This window comes from Mytilus californianus, unplaced genomic scaffold, assembly GCF_021869535.1.
Source record: "Mytilus californianus isolate M0D057914Y unplaced genomic scaffold, xbMytCali1.0.p SCAF_11, whole genome shotgun sequence".
NCBI lineage: Eukaryota > Metazoa > Mollusca > Bivalvia > Mytilida > Mytilidae > Mytilus > Mytilus californianus.
Window position 1 is genome coordinate 20,283,097 of NW_026262593.1, and position 13,679 is coordinate 20,296,775.

General features: G+C 32.8%; 1 long non-coding RNA gene across 1 annotated transcript; it reads left to right on the forward strand.

Moving 5' to 3' along the window:
* Positions 1 to 9,592: 9,592 nt before the first annotated feature.
* LOC127719715 (uncharacterized) lies at positions 9,593 to 12,901 on the forward strand. The gene is made up of 4 exons (XR_007990463.1): positions 9,593 to 9,616; positions 11,352 to 11,510; positions 12,214 to 12,290; positions 12,590 to 12,901. It is a non-coding gene; the product is annotated as an uncharacterized LOC127719715 (long non-coding RNA).
* Positions 12,902 to 13,679: the final 778 nt, after the last annotated feature.

The following is a 13,679-nucleotide window of genomic DNA, read 5'->3' on the forward strand; positions in this document are numbered from 1 at the left end:
TTAGGGAATTGTGATTAAGTATTTACGGAACAAAAACTTTTTCTAGAGTTTCTTTCATAATGACGATCACGAAGACACTTGGTGAACTTTAATAGTGCAGTGATACTATATCTGGTAAATAACGTCATAAAGGCGCGCATAATTGACGAACTTTTCCGATGAAGGACATAACTCGAAAGTGGTCTATTCTTGTATATTCATCAATGAAAAGTAAGCATCTGATGTTGAATGATCCTAATTTTAATATTTATTTAGTGAGTTTTTTAATTATATAAAAAAATATACAAATTTCAAAAAGCTGATCTATATAACATTGTGTGCTTTTTGAAATGAAAAAAAATAAGATATGTAAGTATTAAAAATTTTATCCGAAGCAGAAATTTTTTGAGAAGTTTACCTTTTTTGTCCTTCCAAAACTATCTCAGTGCTATTTCATTATTCATTGAAATGACCATTAAATATGATATACATTCCTATTATTAACCATGTTAACACTTAATTATAAAAAGTGAATTCATATTAAGGTTTGAATATTACAATGGGAAAGAATAATGTTTTAGAACATACTCACCCATTCTCGTCCAATGGAAAATCGGTATTTTCCCTTCTATTTTTCATAGAACATGGCTTTCCATGCACTATACATGAATGACTTTTCATTGTAGATTAATTGTGAAAGTGAACTCTCAAAAACTGCACTAACGAAGTATACAAACCCCCGAGGAAATTTCTATAGGAAAAGAGCAAAAGAAACAAACCATGAGTACTGTTAGTCTAATTATTATAAATGAAAACAGGAGAATAGAACTATAAAAGCATTTTAAGTTGAGATTTCAACATTGTAAACGTTATATAATAGTACATTTTATAGACCCCCTTATCAAAAAAAAGAAAGAATTGTTAACATTCAAAGTGAGCACGTTGGAGAGGCTAATTTTGTTTTATCACTCGAAAGTGAATATGTTCTAAATTTGTCAGACAATACTAAGTCATGTATCGGTTAGTCTATGGAAAGGTATATACTATGAAATCTAGAGCTAGGGGCTTGCCCCGAGCACTTAATTTCATAGTATATATCTTTCCATTGACTATCCAATTTAGCACATATTTACAACTCGAGTAATCTTTTAATTGGTCTATTGATATTTCATTACCCGTTCTTCCATAACTTTAAATAAATTCCAGTTTACTTTCTGAATCCCTTTATTTGTTTCATTTTGGTACGTTGTTGGGTGTTGTTACTTGGAAATTGTGTTGGTTTTTAAGTCATAACTTTCTCAAGTGAATATGGCTGACGTAAGGAAAGGGTAAAATTAGACATAAATCCGAATCTAATGTTAAAATTATTTTCTTTTCCAAACTGTTCTTCAGATTTTCCAAGTAAACTTTAAGATACACAGTCATGCTGATTGTTTAAATCTTCCATGTTGATGAGAGACAAACAAAAAATAGGGCTTCATTAAGTATTTTAGATGTTTTTTTTATGCTTTGGTGAAATATTTCGTGTAAATAAGATTACAAATCACACAGGTAAATATTATTTTGTAGGAGAAAACTAATGGTGATATTTTACGTTGCTTTTTTTTTTACATAAGATAACTTAAAATATGAAAGAATATTACCCTTTGTCATAATCCTTTACTTATCTAGGCACCGAAACTGAAATTTAATACTGGACAGCAGGAGAAGTTAAAATACTTAAAAGAGAAGGTAAGCAATACATACAATGTTGTATGCATCGGTCTTCACTTGTAACTGGGACGAGCATAGAATGTACCATTTACTTTTCTCCTTCCCAAGTTTATTACCCCTATGCCTCTTTTCATCTCTCGGTTTTACAAATTTACATTCTGCCAATTCCGAGGATGGGCGAGCTAGTTTATATACAATCTGCAACAAACATTGAGCACTTCCAACAAATCTATTTAGCCACTTAATGAATTAATCCATCAACGTAAATCTCTTTTTGTTGTTCAGCCTCTTTTCGCCAATTCCATCACCCCTTCCTTTCTCTCTTTCCTCTTGTCTTTCCTTCATATTATGTTATACTGCATGTCCACCCTGTTCACAGAAACTGAAATTTTTTTTTCATAATTTCAGTCTTATAAATTAATACTGTGAATGAGTGCATTACATTAAAGAACAAATAAGTGCTTTATCATATTAAAGAAACAGGTTTAGTAACTACAGACACATAGCAAACTAAATCGCTTACAGGAATAACGTTGGATGGAACGAAATATAACAATTCGGGTAAAGTTTGATTGATATTAGCTCAGCAGTTTGAGAGAATTTTTGTGGTGTCAGGTATTGATCAATTTTGGAATTTAGACGGATCTTATCAGACTGATTCTTACCAATGCCAAACAAACACAACTTTTAAAGGGGAACATTGGTGCCATAGGAATACCTACAATATGTTGATTATTTGTATTGGCAAAATGTGTGTGCCCCTCAACCCTCCCATAATCTTGGGCAGAAGTGTAAAAGTACTAAATGTTTGTAACTCCTAAAAAACCCTTGTATCATGTAATATTAACATAAAATGACATCGGATAATGGCAAATGTTTATCATCAATCATTAATTGAAGATTGCCTTCCATACAGTATTTCTTCCAATTTTGGTTCAAATGGGCTTAGTTGTTTCAGATAGTCAGAGGAGAAGAGGATAATTCAATTACCGACTGGACCTAGCCAGTAACGATGTGCCAACCCAGCCTAAATATTTAAAGTTAGTTGGTTCAGTGGCTTTAGAGAAGTTGAAAATATGACGTTCAAAACTGTTGAAAAGGGAACGTACCATGAATGAATCAATGCCTGCTACCGAATAAACATTAAACGAGGATCGTTTGTAGGTTTCCCAATTACCAAATCCTTTAAAGTCGAAATTCTCTCCTATTAAACTACAAGACAAGGTTAATAGGAGAGAATTCAGAAAATTGGCCGATCAGAATCGATGATTGTCTCTGGTTGTATTGTTTTTGTCCGATTGTTTACTCTGTTGATGCAGCCAGTTTTTGGTTTGTTACCTTGATTTATCTCTTTTTAACCGATTTGCGAGATTGAACATCGGTAAACCACGGTCGCTCTTATTCAGAACCAATAGTTTGTAGCTGGCTTCTAAACAATAATGTATACTATTTCAGCGAACATGGACGTCATACTAAACCCCGAGACACATAAATGAACCAAAATTAAAAATCATACAAGACTAACAAAGGTCAGAGGTTCCTGGCTTGGGACTGGCGCAAAAATGTGGCGGGGTTAAACATGTTTTGTGAGATCTCGAACAACCCTCCCCCAATATGTCTAGCCATGTGGAGAAACAAACACACAGCAATAAGCACAGTAAAACTCAGTTAAAAAGAAGTCCGAGTCCGACAGAAGAAACTAAGCAAAAGGACAACGATCAACATAAATTAACAAAGGACTACTAGCAGTTACTGACATGCCAGCTCCAGACCTCAACTAAACTGATTGAAAGATTATGTCTTCATCATATGAAAATCAAGCACAATCCCTCCCGTTAGGGGTTTAGTATCATACCATCATAAAATATACGAGAAGAACATAACCCGTATCATGCCAAAAACTGGTTTTAGAATGAATGAGTTTATTTCCTATGCAAAGACCATATGAGTGAATCAATATTTATTCCAAAAAAAATGCCATCTTTAATGACCTGATAAATAACAGCATCGTAACTATATCCCTTCTGAATAAGTCTGTTTAAAGGTTTGGTTAGTTTTTGAGTTGAATGACGACATGTTTGTGCTTTGTATGGATTATTACCATATAAGATGGGATGTGAATTTCCTGAACGTATAAGATGTCTGCACGTTGATTTATAAGATGGTGGCAAGGAAACGTCACCATCTAAAAGTGGATATTAATTTTAATATTTAGCTTCCTGTTAAAGATATAGATATCAAAATCCCAGGAAAGGCCAGTGTTCATTGTTAGCATTAGCTTTATTTTTTAGTCAGTTCAACAGGATAAATCTCTTTAGTGTACATACTGAAGTCGTCATTATTGAGAGCCAATATATCAACCAAATATCTAAGAGTGTTTTTGTATCAGATGTTGTTTCGATCGGTCTTTGCTGATTTTAGTCATAAATTGTAACTCGTAATAATACAGAAACAGGGTTGCAATAAGTGATACACAGTTAGTCCCCATTGGATTCCGACAACTTGACGATATACGAAATCTCCATAGCGAACAAAAATGTTATCTAGTAAAATTTCAAGTGCAGCTATCGTATCAAAGCAGGTCGAATTGGCATAGTTCGTTTGTTTATCGTTACTAAAATTGACCTAAAAGAGTTTAAACATATATATTTGCATTCTGACTTTATAAATTCCCATTTAACTGGGTATGTGATTTTATTTTCTTAATGAGATTATGAGGTAATGTGGTATATAAAAATTCGTAAGGGTTCCGCGGAACCCAGTGTCTCGCCTACTTTTTCTGTTAATCGCAGGCTCAACAAAAATGAGGAAGTAAATCAATAAAAATATTCCTCTTGATATTATCTTTTGATTGTAAGATGCATCTGTCCAAGTTTGGTAAAAATCCAGGATAGTTTATGAATCTAATAAATGTTTAAAAACTTTAACTGCAGACTGAATGTAATGTTAACTGGAAGAAAACAAAATTTCCTTCTAGATACTAGCATTTGATCATAAACAAGCTTCTGTCCAAGTCTGGTACAAATCCAAAATAGTATAAGAAAGTTATTAAAATTTTAAAAACCACAGAGTGAATGTGTTGTTTCCCGGCAGAAAATCTAAGTCCATTTAAAAGTAAAAAATGGAAAAAATGGATTTATTTTTTTTACAAAATTTCCTTCTAGATACTGGCTTTTGATCATAAACAAGCTTCTGTCCAAGTTTGGTACAAATCCAAAATAGTATAAGAGAGTTATTAAAATTTTAAAATCTTTAACCACAGATTGAATGTGTTGTTTCCTGGCAGAAAATCTTAGTCCATTTAAAAGTAAAATAAGGAAAAAATGGATTTATTTTTTTACAAAATTTACTTCTGGATACTATCTTATGATCACAAACAAGCTTCTGTCCAAGTTTGGTACAAACCCAGGATAGTTTAAGAAAGTTATTAAAATTTTAAAAACTTTAACCACAGAGTGAATGTAATATTTCTCGGCAGAAAAACTAAGTCCATTTATAAGTAAAATACGGAAAAAACGGAATTTTATTTTTACAAAATTTACTTCTGGATACTATCTTATGATCATAAACAAGCTTCTGTCCAAGTTTGGTAGAAATCAAGGATAGTTTAAGAAAGTTGTTAAAATTTCAAAAACTTTAACCACAGAGTGAATATTTGTGGACGCCGCCGACGACAACGACGACGACGACGACGACGACGCCGACGCCGACGCCGACGGAATGTAGGATCGCTATGTCTCGCTTTTTCGACTAAAGTCGAAGGCTCGACAAAAATCAGAACTGCGAACAAATTCGAAATCACCAATATGAGCATGCAGTTTATCAAGTACTTCCAACGAATTTTTGACATTCAAAAATGAATTAATTCCACTATTTTCAAAGGCCTTATTTGAACAATTTATCACCAGGTTTTTGATTGTAACAAGTGAACTAGTAAGTAGAATAGACAGTTTAGTAGCGGAACAATGGCTTGGAGACGAATTAAATCTATATTTGTAAAGGTGTTTTGTGCAGCTTCGGAAGCCAGTACATCGTTGGAACTTGCATGTTATTCGGTTCTGCTTGTAAAGAGGTAGCTAAAAGTTTATGTTTGTCACATATGTCATTTCCCAAAAATTGAGTCAGTTGGAGTGTTGGTGAATTCGTGATTTCCCGTTGAAGAGCCTCAATATAAAATTTACGTCAACCAATAATGATATAATTGGCTGCCTTATCGGCCAGGACCAAAACAAATCCTTTGCCGAGTTCTTTTAGCTTATGTTTGATACGAGAAATATGACTTTCATGGTTGGCTTTAGGAGTAAAATGTTTGATACGAATATCAACTATGTTCATTACTGTACTAAAAAAAAAGAATCAAAGGATTTTTTGTCAGCTTTTTCTCTCTTTATCAATTGTATACAGCAAGTACGGAGCGAGTCGTGGATGATTTTACGACACTCATTCCAATTAATAATTGACGGGGGACGATATTAAGGTTTTCTATACTAAAAAATGATTTCAACTCTCGGTCCTGGACGATATTAAGGTCTCTCGTTATAACATGGGAACTGGGGCCATAAATGTATCTGCAATTATTGCAATTGCACGACGTAGGTGTATTGTCACTGATATTAACATCTTTTCACACCTCGCTATAGTAAACACATATTTCCGTGTACATTTTTTGTATACTAACAAATAAGAGGGATCTCAGTATTATCAAAATAACCAGGAATTTGTTCTTTTATAGAAAGATCATTTAGAAGACCAGCAATAATTACAAAATCAAAACCTTTATTGACGTATTTGATTTTAATGAAATGTTTTTTTATGATCTTCAGGGCGATCAATTTTGGGAGGCAGTTTAAAATGTTAGAATTTGATGTAATTTATTAACAGGTACAGAACAGAGCTTAATCAACAGACAATGTCTGCAGTTGTTTTTTTTAATAGCAATTAGGTCTGAAATATTTGTATTGTACGAAACTTTCTATGATCGCGATTTATTCTCCGTCCATGAGAATGGTTTTTACGAATAGTTTTAGAAACTATATCCAAAATGTCAAAAGAATCGGTTCTTGATGTATTACCTATTCCCGTGATATTATCATTAAGACCGAGAGGATAGACTGTCTGTATTTTTTTAATCCAATTTAGTTCAATTATTTTCCGTTATCGTACAAATTTTTAATGAGATTCATGAGGTTGCTTATTTGTTACTTCTAAAGATTGAATTAATAGGATGATTGTGCTTTTTAAGGTGTTGATAAATGATACTTTTAAATTTATGGGGTCTTCTAAAACGATAAATGTGTTCTTGCGTAATTGCCATTTTCCAGTGGCAGTCCACAATTTCCTCAACCTTCCAAACGGCTTCTATGACAGAACATACCTGTTGTATTTATTGTTAATTTGTTCTCGTCCTGATCATACATGAATATTTGCCACTGAACGTTTAGCAACCAACAGTCAATCAATCAATCAATACTAGTTCTTGCGCAAGAATACCACGTGCATGCATACATATTAATTTCACGCACGGAATGTGAATTTTCGTATTTCTTAACTAAATTCAGGATACGGCAGTAGGAGCTTGACATGTAACTTTGACGAATGGTCATCTTTAAGGTATTCTGACCTCATTTCGTTTTCTTTCTTTTTCTAAGTGACTTTCTTACTATAAACTTATAAATTTTCGAAATACTAAGGATTTTTTACCCACAGGAATAGATTACCTTAGCTGCAATTGGCAAAACCTTTCGGAATTTTGAGTCCTCAATGCTCTTCAACTTCGTTCTTTATTTGACTTTTTTTTTTAACCTTTTTCGATTCAGGCGTCACTGTGAGTCTTCTGTAAACAAAACGCGAGTCTGGTATACAAAATTTTAATCCTGGTATCAATGATTAGTTTATTGACTTTACCAAACGCATCTTTTTATATAAATTGGTTCCATTGAGAGCATGTCCAGGTATTCATAAAACTTCTGAAAACAAGATATTCTTCAAAACAAAGTTTTTCCTGTAAAATATTTGGATCGATTTAAGTAACCTCGGGAAATCCTTTAAATTTGAGATGTTTATTTAACCAAAATAATTGTCAGTATATAAAATGTACTAATCAAGCTGGTGTGTTACTCTCAAGAACAAAATACGCAACATTCGTATAAGTTGTATGACACAGAATTACACTTCACATGGAAATTGGACTTTCAATTTCTCTATATCACCTCTATCATGAGTACAGACAGCTTCAATAATGAGTATAAGAATAATTGAAGGCATCAAGAAAGCAAATATGAAGATATGAAAGATAAAATAAATACATCCAGATTATAAAGCAAACTGAGTGCTGAAATTTACACAGCGATTTGCTATAGACATCCGGTTTGCATAAACTGGGTATTGCAATAGGATTAGGACTTTGTATATTAAACACGAAGAAAAAATGATGTACACACCCAAGTAATAAATAAAATGGTCAAGCCTTAAAAGATAAATTCAAATGGTAGCTGTATACACTTTTCTATTTACTGCTAAAATCCAGCATTGTTTTTTATTGACTTTTGCAAGAATCTAAACACAATTACATATTTTCAAAAAAGGTGTTTTAACATCATCATCGCCTTATTCTACCCACAGCTAGTCAATTATTTCAAATCAAAGGCAAACAAATTCGGCAACGAAGTTTTTTGGTGACCAGTCTGCGGTCTAGGGTTCACGAATTGCTTTTCTTTTTCTAAAGAAAGCAACTCGTTTTGCCAATCTGAAATATAATATAATTACCACAGTTGGACATAATAAAGCCATACAAAAAATATAAACATTCATGAACAGTTTAAATCCAAATTATGCACCTACTGTGGTGTTCCTCTACTAATTTTGAGTTCTGGTGCCTATCTAGGCGTTGAATAGTAGTTTACAATACCTGTATTTGGCAAAACCTTTCAGAATATTGGGTCCTCAATGCTCTTAAACTTTGTACTTTATTTTAATAATAATTATAATGATACAAGGTATGTGACGACAATTTTGATAGGATTACGACTACCATCAATTCCACGTTTGACGGTCGGAGTCATTGGCAACAACGTTGCGCAATTGCAGTCGACATTTACGGGATTATTTCCTTTTATTGTTATCTTTGGTCTTGTGAAAAATCTATCGTGATATTGTTTTCTTCATATACATAAGATACGTATCTAACAATAGCAAAATACGTTTAAGATTTCAGTGATTGTTTATCGCAAATTATAAAGCGTTACTTGCTACGCGTTGCCAGTAAAACTGCATTTGCGACCGTCAAATCCCAATTGACGATGGCAACTCTTCAATTACAGTACTGTTATTCCTCAAGTAGGTAAACATATTTTCAAAAATATTACCCTAACATTTTCGTTAATTTCACATTCAAGGAGGAAACTTAACCACATCCCTAATAGCATATGGTGTCGTCCTATCAGATGTGACATCAAGTGATTAATGCGCCTACAAACTAAAAACAGTGACTTTAATCTTCAATCCATATGAACATTTGCCATTCCCAAACTTTTTGATAAATATTTACTTTATATGTTGACTTCTGTGTTAATATTAAATGAAGAACAATGCATAATTGTTCAAAAACGGACACATTTGGGGCTGATAATATTTAATGCGCACTATAATCGGTCATAGATAAGTAAGGCATATTATTCGTTTATATATTTGTCCGGTAGTTACATAGGCTATATACACTTATACATGTACGTCTAGATTCATATCCTGCTACGTCACTTGTCTTATAAAGAATTCTTGTTTATTATGATTAGCTATAATAATCCAATTGATATAAAATTAAGGCGAGGAAATCAACTTTTCCCAAAAATTAACTACACGATGTATATAAATAAAGTTTGAAATTGAAAACTTCGACAAACATTTAACATTTCGCCAACGGTTTCAGGTAAAAAGCTTTACTTTTGTCTATATATATATTTTGGCTTTAAGAGATTACCTCGCAAAGAGCAGCTGTGTTTTCGGGTTTTTTCTTTATGGGACAAGAAAGCTTTGCCGAAAATGTCAAAAATTGCTTCACAATACAGCATTCAAACATTTTTTTAACTAGCCAATCGCATATATATTTAGTATATTAACACGGGTTTGGGGTTAGTGGGGATCTAGTGGGTCAAAATCACTTCCGATAAACAATCATTGAAGTCTTAAATGTATATTGCTATTGATAGATACGTATTTTATGTTTGATAAAAAGAAATCAAGATAAATTTTTCACAAGACCAAAGATATCAATAAAAGGACTTATAACATGTGGTAAGAAGTTCTTATCGTTTTCTCATTCACTTTGATTCTGCTTAATGCAGGTGCTCGTTGATTATACACGTACTTCAAATGCGCATTAAATTACCACTATTGCGATTCGAGTTCGAAAATGTTACATTGACTTTTGAAAATTAAAGTATTACTTATGCTATGACTATTTGAAAGTCATAACAAAAACAATCATTTGGAAAACACCATTACTGTATTATCTGACTATCATAACGGGTTACGCACCCTTTGCTATCGCGATTTAATTATCTTCAAATATAAGACTACTGGGAAGCGCAGTCGACATCTAAACATTCCCGTCAGCAGTTTAAAATTTGGTAGTTTAGAAAAAAGGCAATTATTCGTGAAACTTATCAATCAAACGTAGCTAAAGTACAATGAATATCATTTCAATTGCTCCAATTTAAAGATATAAAGGTAAGGATATATGGTATGATTTCCATCGAGAAAATTATCAATCAAAGTCCAAATGACATAAATGCAACAAGGCAAATTTCACACCAAGGACCACAAAATTAAGCCAATTACAAGAGAAAAACAACGGCATTACATATACCACAACAATAAAAATAAACATGGCAGGCAGCAACCAGCGACAATCACAGGACTACAAGCTCCTGGCCCGGGACAGCCACGTCAAAACGTGTCTTTCCACACTTGGGACAGAGCTGCACCATCACCATTACAACACGAGAACAAACTATAAAGGTCAGTTGGAAAGTTAACAACGTCAGGTTTGGAATATACGGTTGACATATTTTCTTTGCAACACTTTAACCAACTTGGCAGTTACGCCCTACAAATTGAAGGAAAAAACATAAGACGAACGTGTAAATGACGGCTTCACTTAAAAGTGAAGATTGGTCCTTGATTAAAGTGCTGTTTGAACAAGAATATTTCCATTGGGCAATATGAACTGCATGAAAATCGTTTTTGTGGTTATGAAGCTGGGCATACAAACACATAATTTGATATTTGTAGAAAATAAAAACATCACGTTATAAATTTCATGCGTCCGAAGAGCTTTTCTAGATTTACCTTCATTAGGAACGCTCAAAGCCGAATATTTGAAAGCCAAGGATGTTTAAGAACTCAGAAACAGTTGAAGAGCTATATGACCAAAAAGAACCTAAAATAAATTGCCAAATCCATCTAAAGTCAACTTTGCCTGAGGGAGTTGAAACCTTAGTTTCTTTGTAATTTTCAAACTTTATGAACGGCAATTTTAGCAAGGTTTGTTATAAATCATGTCACTACCAAAGTACTGAGTACCGAGCTAATGATACCCGCGGGAACTGATAGTCCACCAGCAAATATATATCTGATAGCCTATAGTTTTAACTTGTTTTAAGGAATTTTAAAGTGCTGTTTGAAAAATAATATCTGAAAGAAGAAATTTAAGAATCAGTACATATCACCTGCTGGGAAAGAAAAGCAAATGGAAATTCTAAATTTTGTGGTTATATTTTTGACAATCTATGTGACAGTACAGACGACATCATATCCTTGTGGTGAGTAAATATATACAAGTAGCTGCTGATTAAGTATTTTGTGCGATAATGGAAATATGTAGGGTATAGGTTAACAAGACAGCAATCTCACAAAACAATTAAATCAAACTTAAGGTAAACAAATAGTCTTCAAAAATAGCCAAGTGTCCAAATAGGTTAACAATTCAACCAAACTTAAGGTGAACAAATAGTCTAAAAAAATATATCAACATATCAAATGGTCTCCTGGAGTATGTAATGGTCTTTCAGTACATTCCGACCGCATTATGATTCCTCCTAAAAACTTAATCCGTATTCATCTGAATATTGTCGTCCCCCCACCCTGCATGTCGTGAAAGACAAATCTTGAACTATAAACAAATATAAATTGTAAACACTAATATCTCAGATTTTCTACAGTTTTAATGTTTTTAAACGATATTTCGTACTAAAATAGATTTGTATCAGCGAACTAGTTAATGTCAACTTGAGTGTATCTGGTGCAGAAAAATTGGTATCGTCAATGTTATTAAGTGTATTCACACATAAACGAATAAACTCATTAAGTGTGCCAGGAGTGAATCACTTCTGGACTGCTTATTGCAAGTAATGGGACGAACTCGTAGGCCTGTTTCGAGAGAAGCGATCATAGGGTTGCGTCATCGTATTTAATTTATAATATGCATGTATACCTTTTTTAATATACAAGAACCTTTATTTTAAGGCAACCAGGCAGATATTTCATTTGGTTTTGGACTCAAAAGGGAAACAAGTGAAAGATTAGATTATTTAAAAGAGAAAGTAAGTGAATAATATGAAGCGAAAGTGTACTATGCAAGTTATATTTTTGGCATGCAAGTGGATCGAAATCAGCTAGTGAAAATATTTTTTTATACAGCAATTTTTAAATGCTAGGTTTCTAAAATTCAGTCCAGCCTCCTGTTTCAAGCTTACCTCGGTCAGGAGAATACTTGAAGCCTTATTTGTGTTAAATAGTCGATTGATAGATCTACAATGCAACGGCACCATATAAAATAGGAAATTGTCTAAATTAATTGTGGATATTAAAAAAAAAACTTGAATCTATTTACTTTTTTCAGATCAAATGTATAGTCACAGAAATGGAAGAAATAAAGGAGAGAAACAGACGAGTTATATTTGAAAATCATCACAATTAAGGAAACTTTAATAGTTGCGAAAAAAAACGAAGAATGATTATTGTGATATCTAATTTAGTACATTGTTCAAGCGAGTATGAGTTTAATGTTTGTTGTTTGTATGAACAAAATTGTGTAAATGTGTTTAAATTAAATGTTTTTAAGTTTTTCAGAAAGCTTGATATTTATTTTTGAAAGAAATTCATGTTTGTTATTTATTATTTTATTTATTTTAGTAAAGAATGATATAATTGCTTTTATTGTGTTTTTCAATCCAAATCGTAAACCCAAGCATTATAACATTTAAAATTTATTCATCGAGAGTGAATAAATGTAGTCAAATTCCAATTCTTATATGACGTTCTTCAAACGCTTTGTGTACACACCCGTGGTAAAATATGAATATATTGATATGTCAACGTCATGGATTGTTTGGGCTGTTCCAATCTTACTCCCACGTTCTTTGTTTTTTTTATGAATGAGTTACCGAGGTCAGACGGTGTAAATGACGTCATTGAACGATGACGTAACAATATAATCATTCTACGGGAAAATGCAAGAATTTGGAACTGAAAGTCGTCAAAACATGAAAACATAAACAAACGATGATAAGAATTTTTTGAAAGCCCATTTTCTTAAATAAAAGTAAGATAATCGTCCAAACCTGTCTTAGTATGTTATTGTAAATCATTTAAGCATGTCACTTATTCAGTTTTCTACGTATTTTACGTCAATATTAATAGTGTGTTCAATTACGGGAAGACCAAACATTTCCCTTCACCTAGAGCGCTTCGAAACAAAAGAATTGCTATCTTTGTCCTATTAGAAATAGAAATAATTCATGGGGACTTGAATTTATATTGATTTTACCACGGGTTGGCCCTTTATGCTGATATTTTACCCCTTGCTATCGCTCGAGGTAAAATATTTAGCATAAAGGGTCAAAATCTCAATTAATTCAAGCCCCATGAATTATTTCCTAAGTTTAATTTTCTGATTAGATAAGGCGGGAAATTACACGTGACCAATTTAA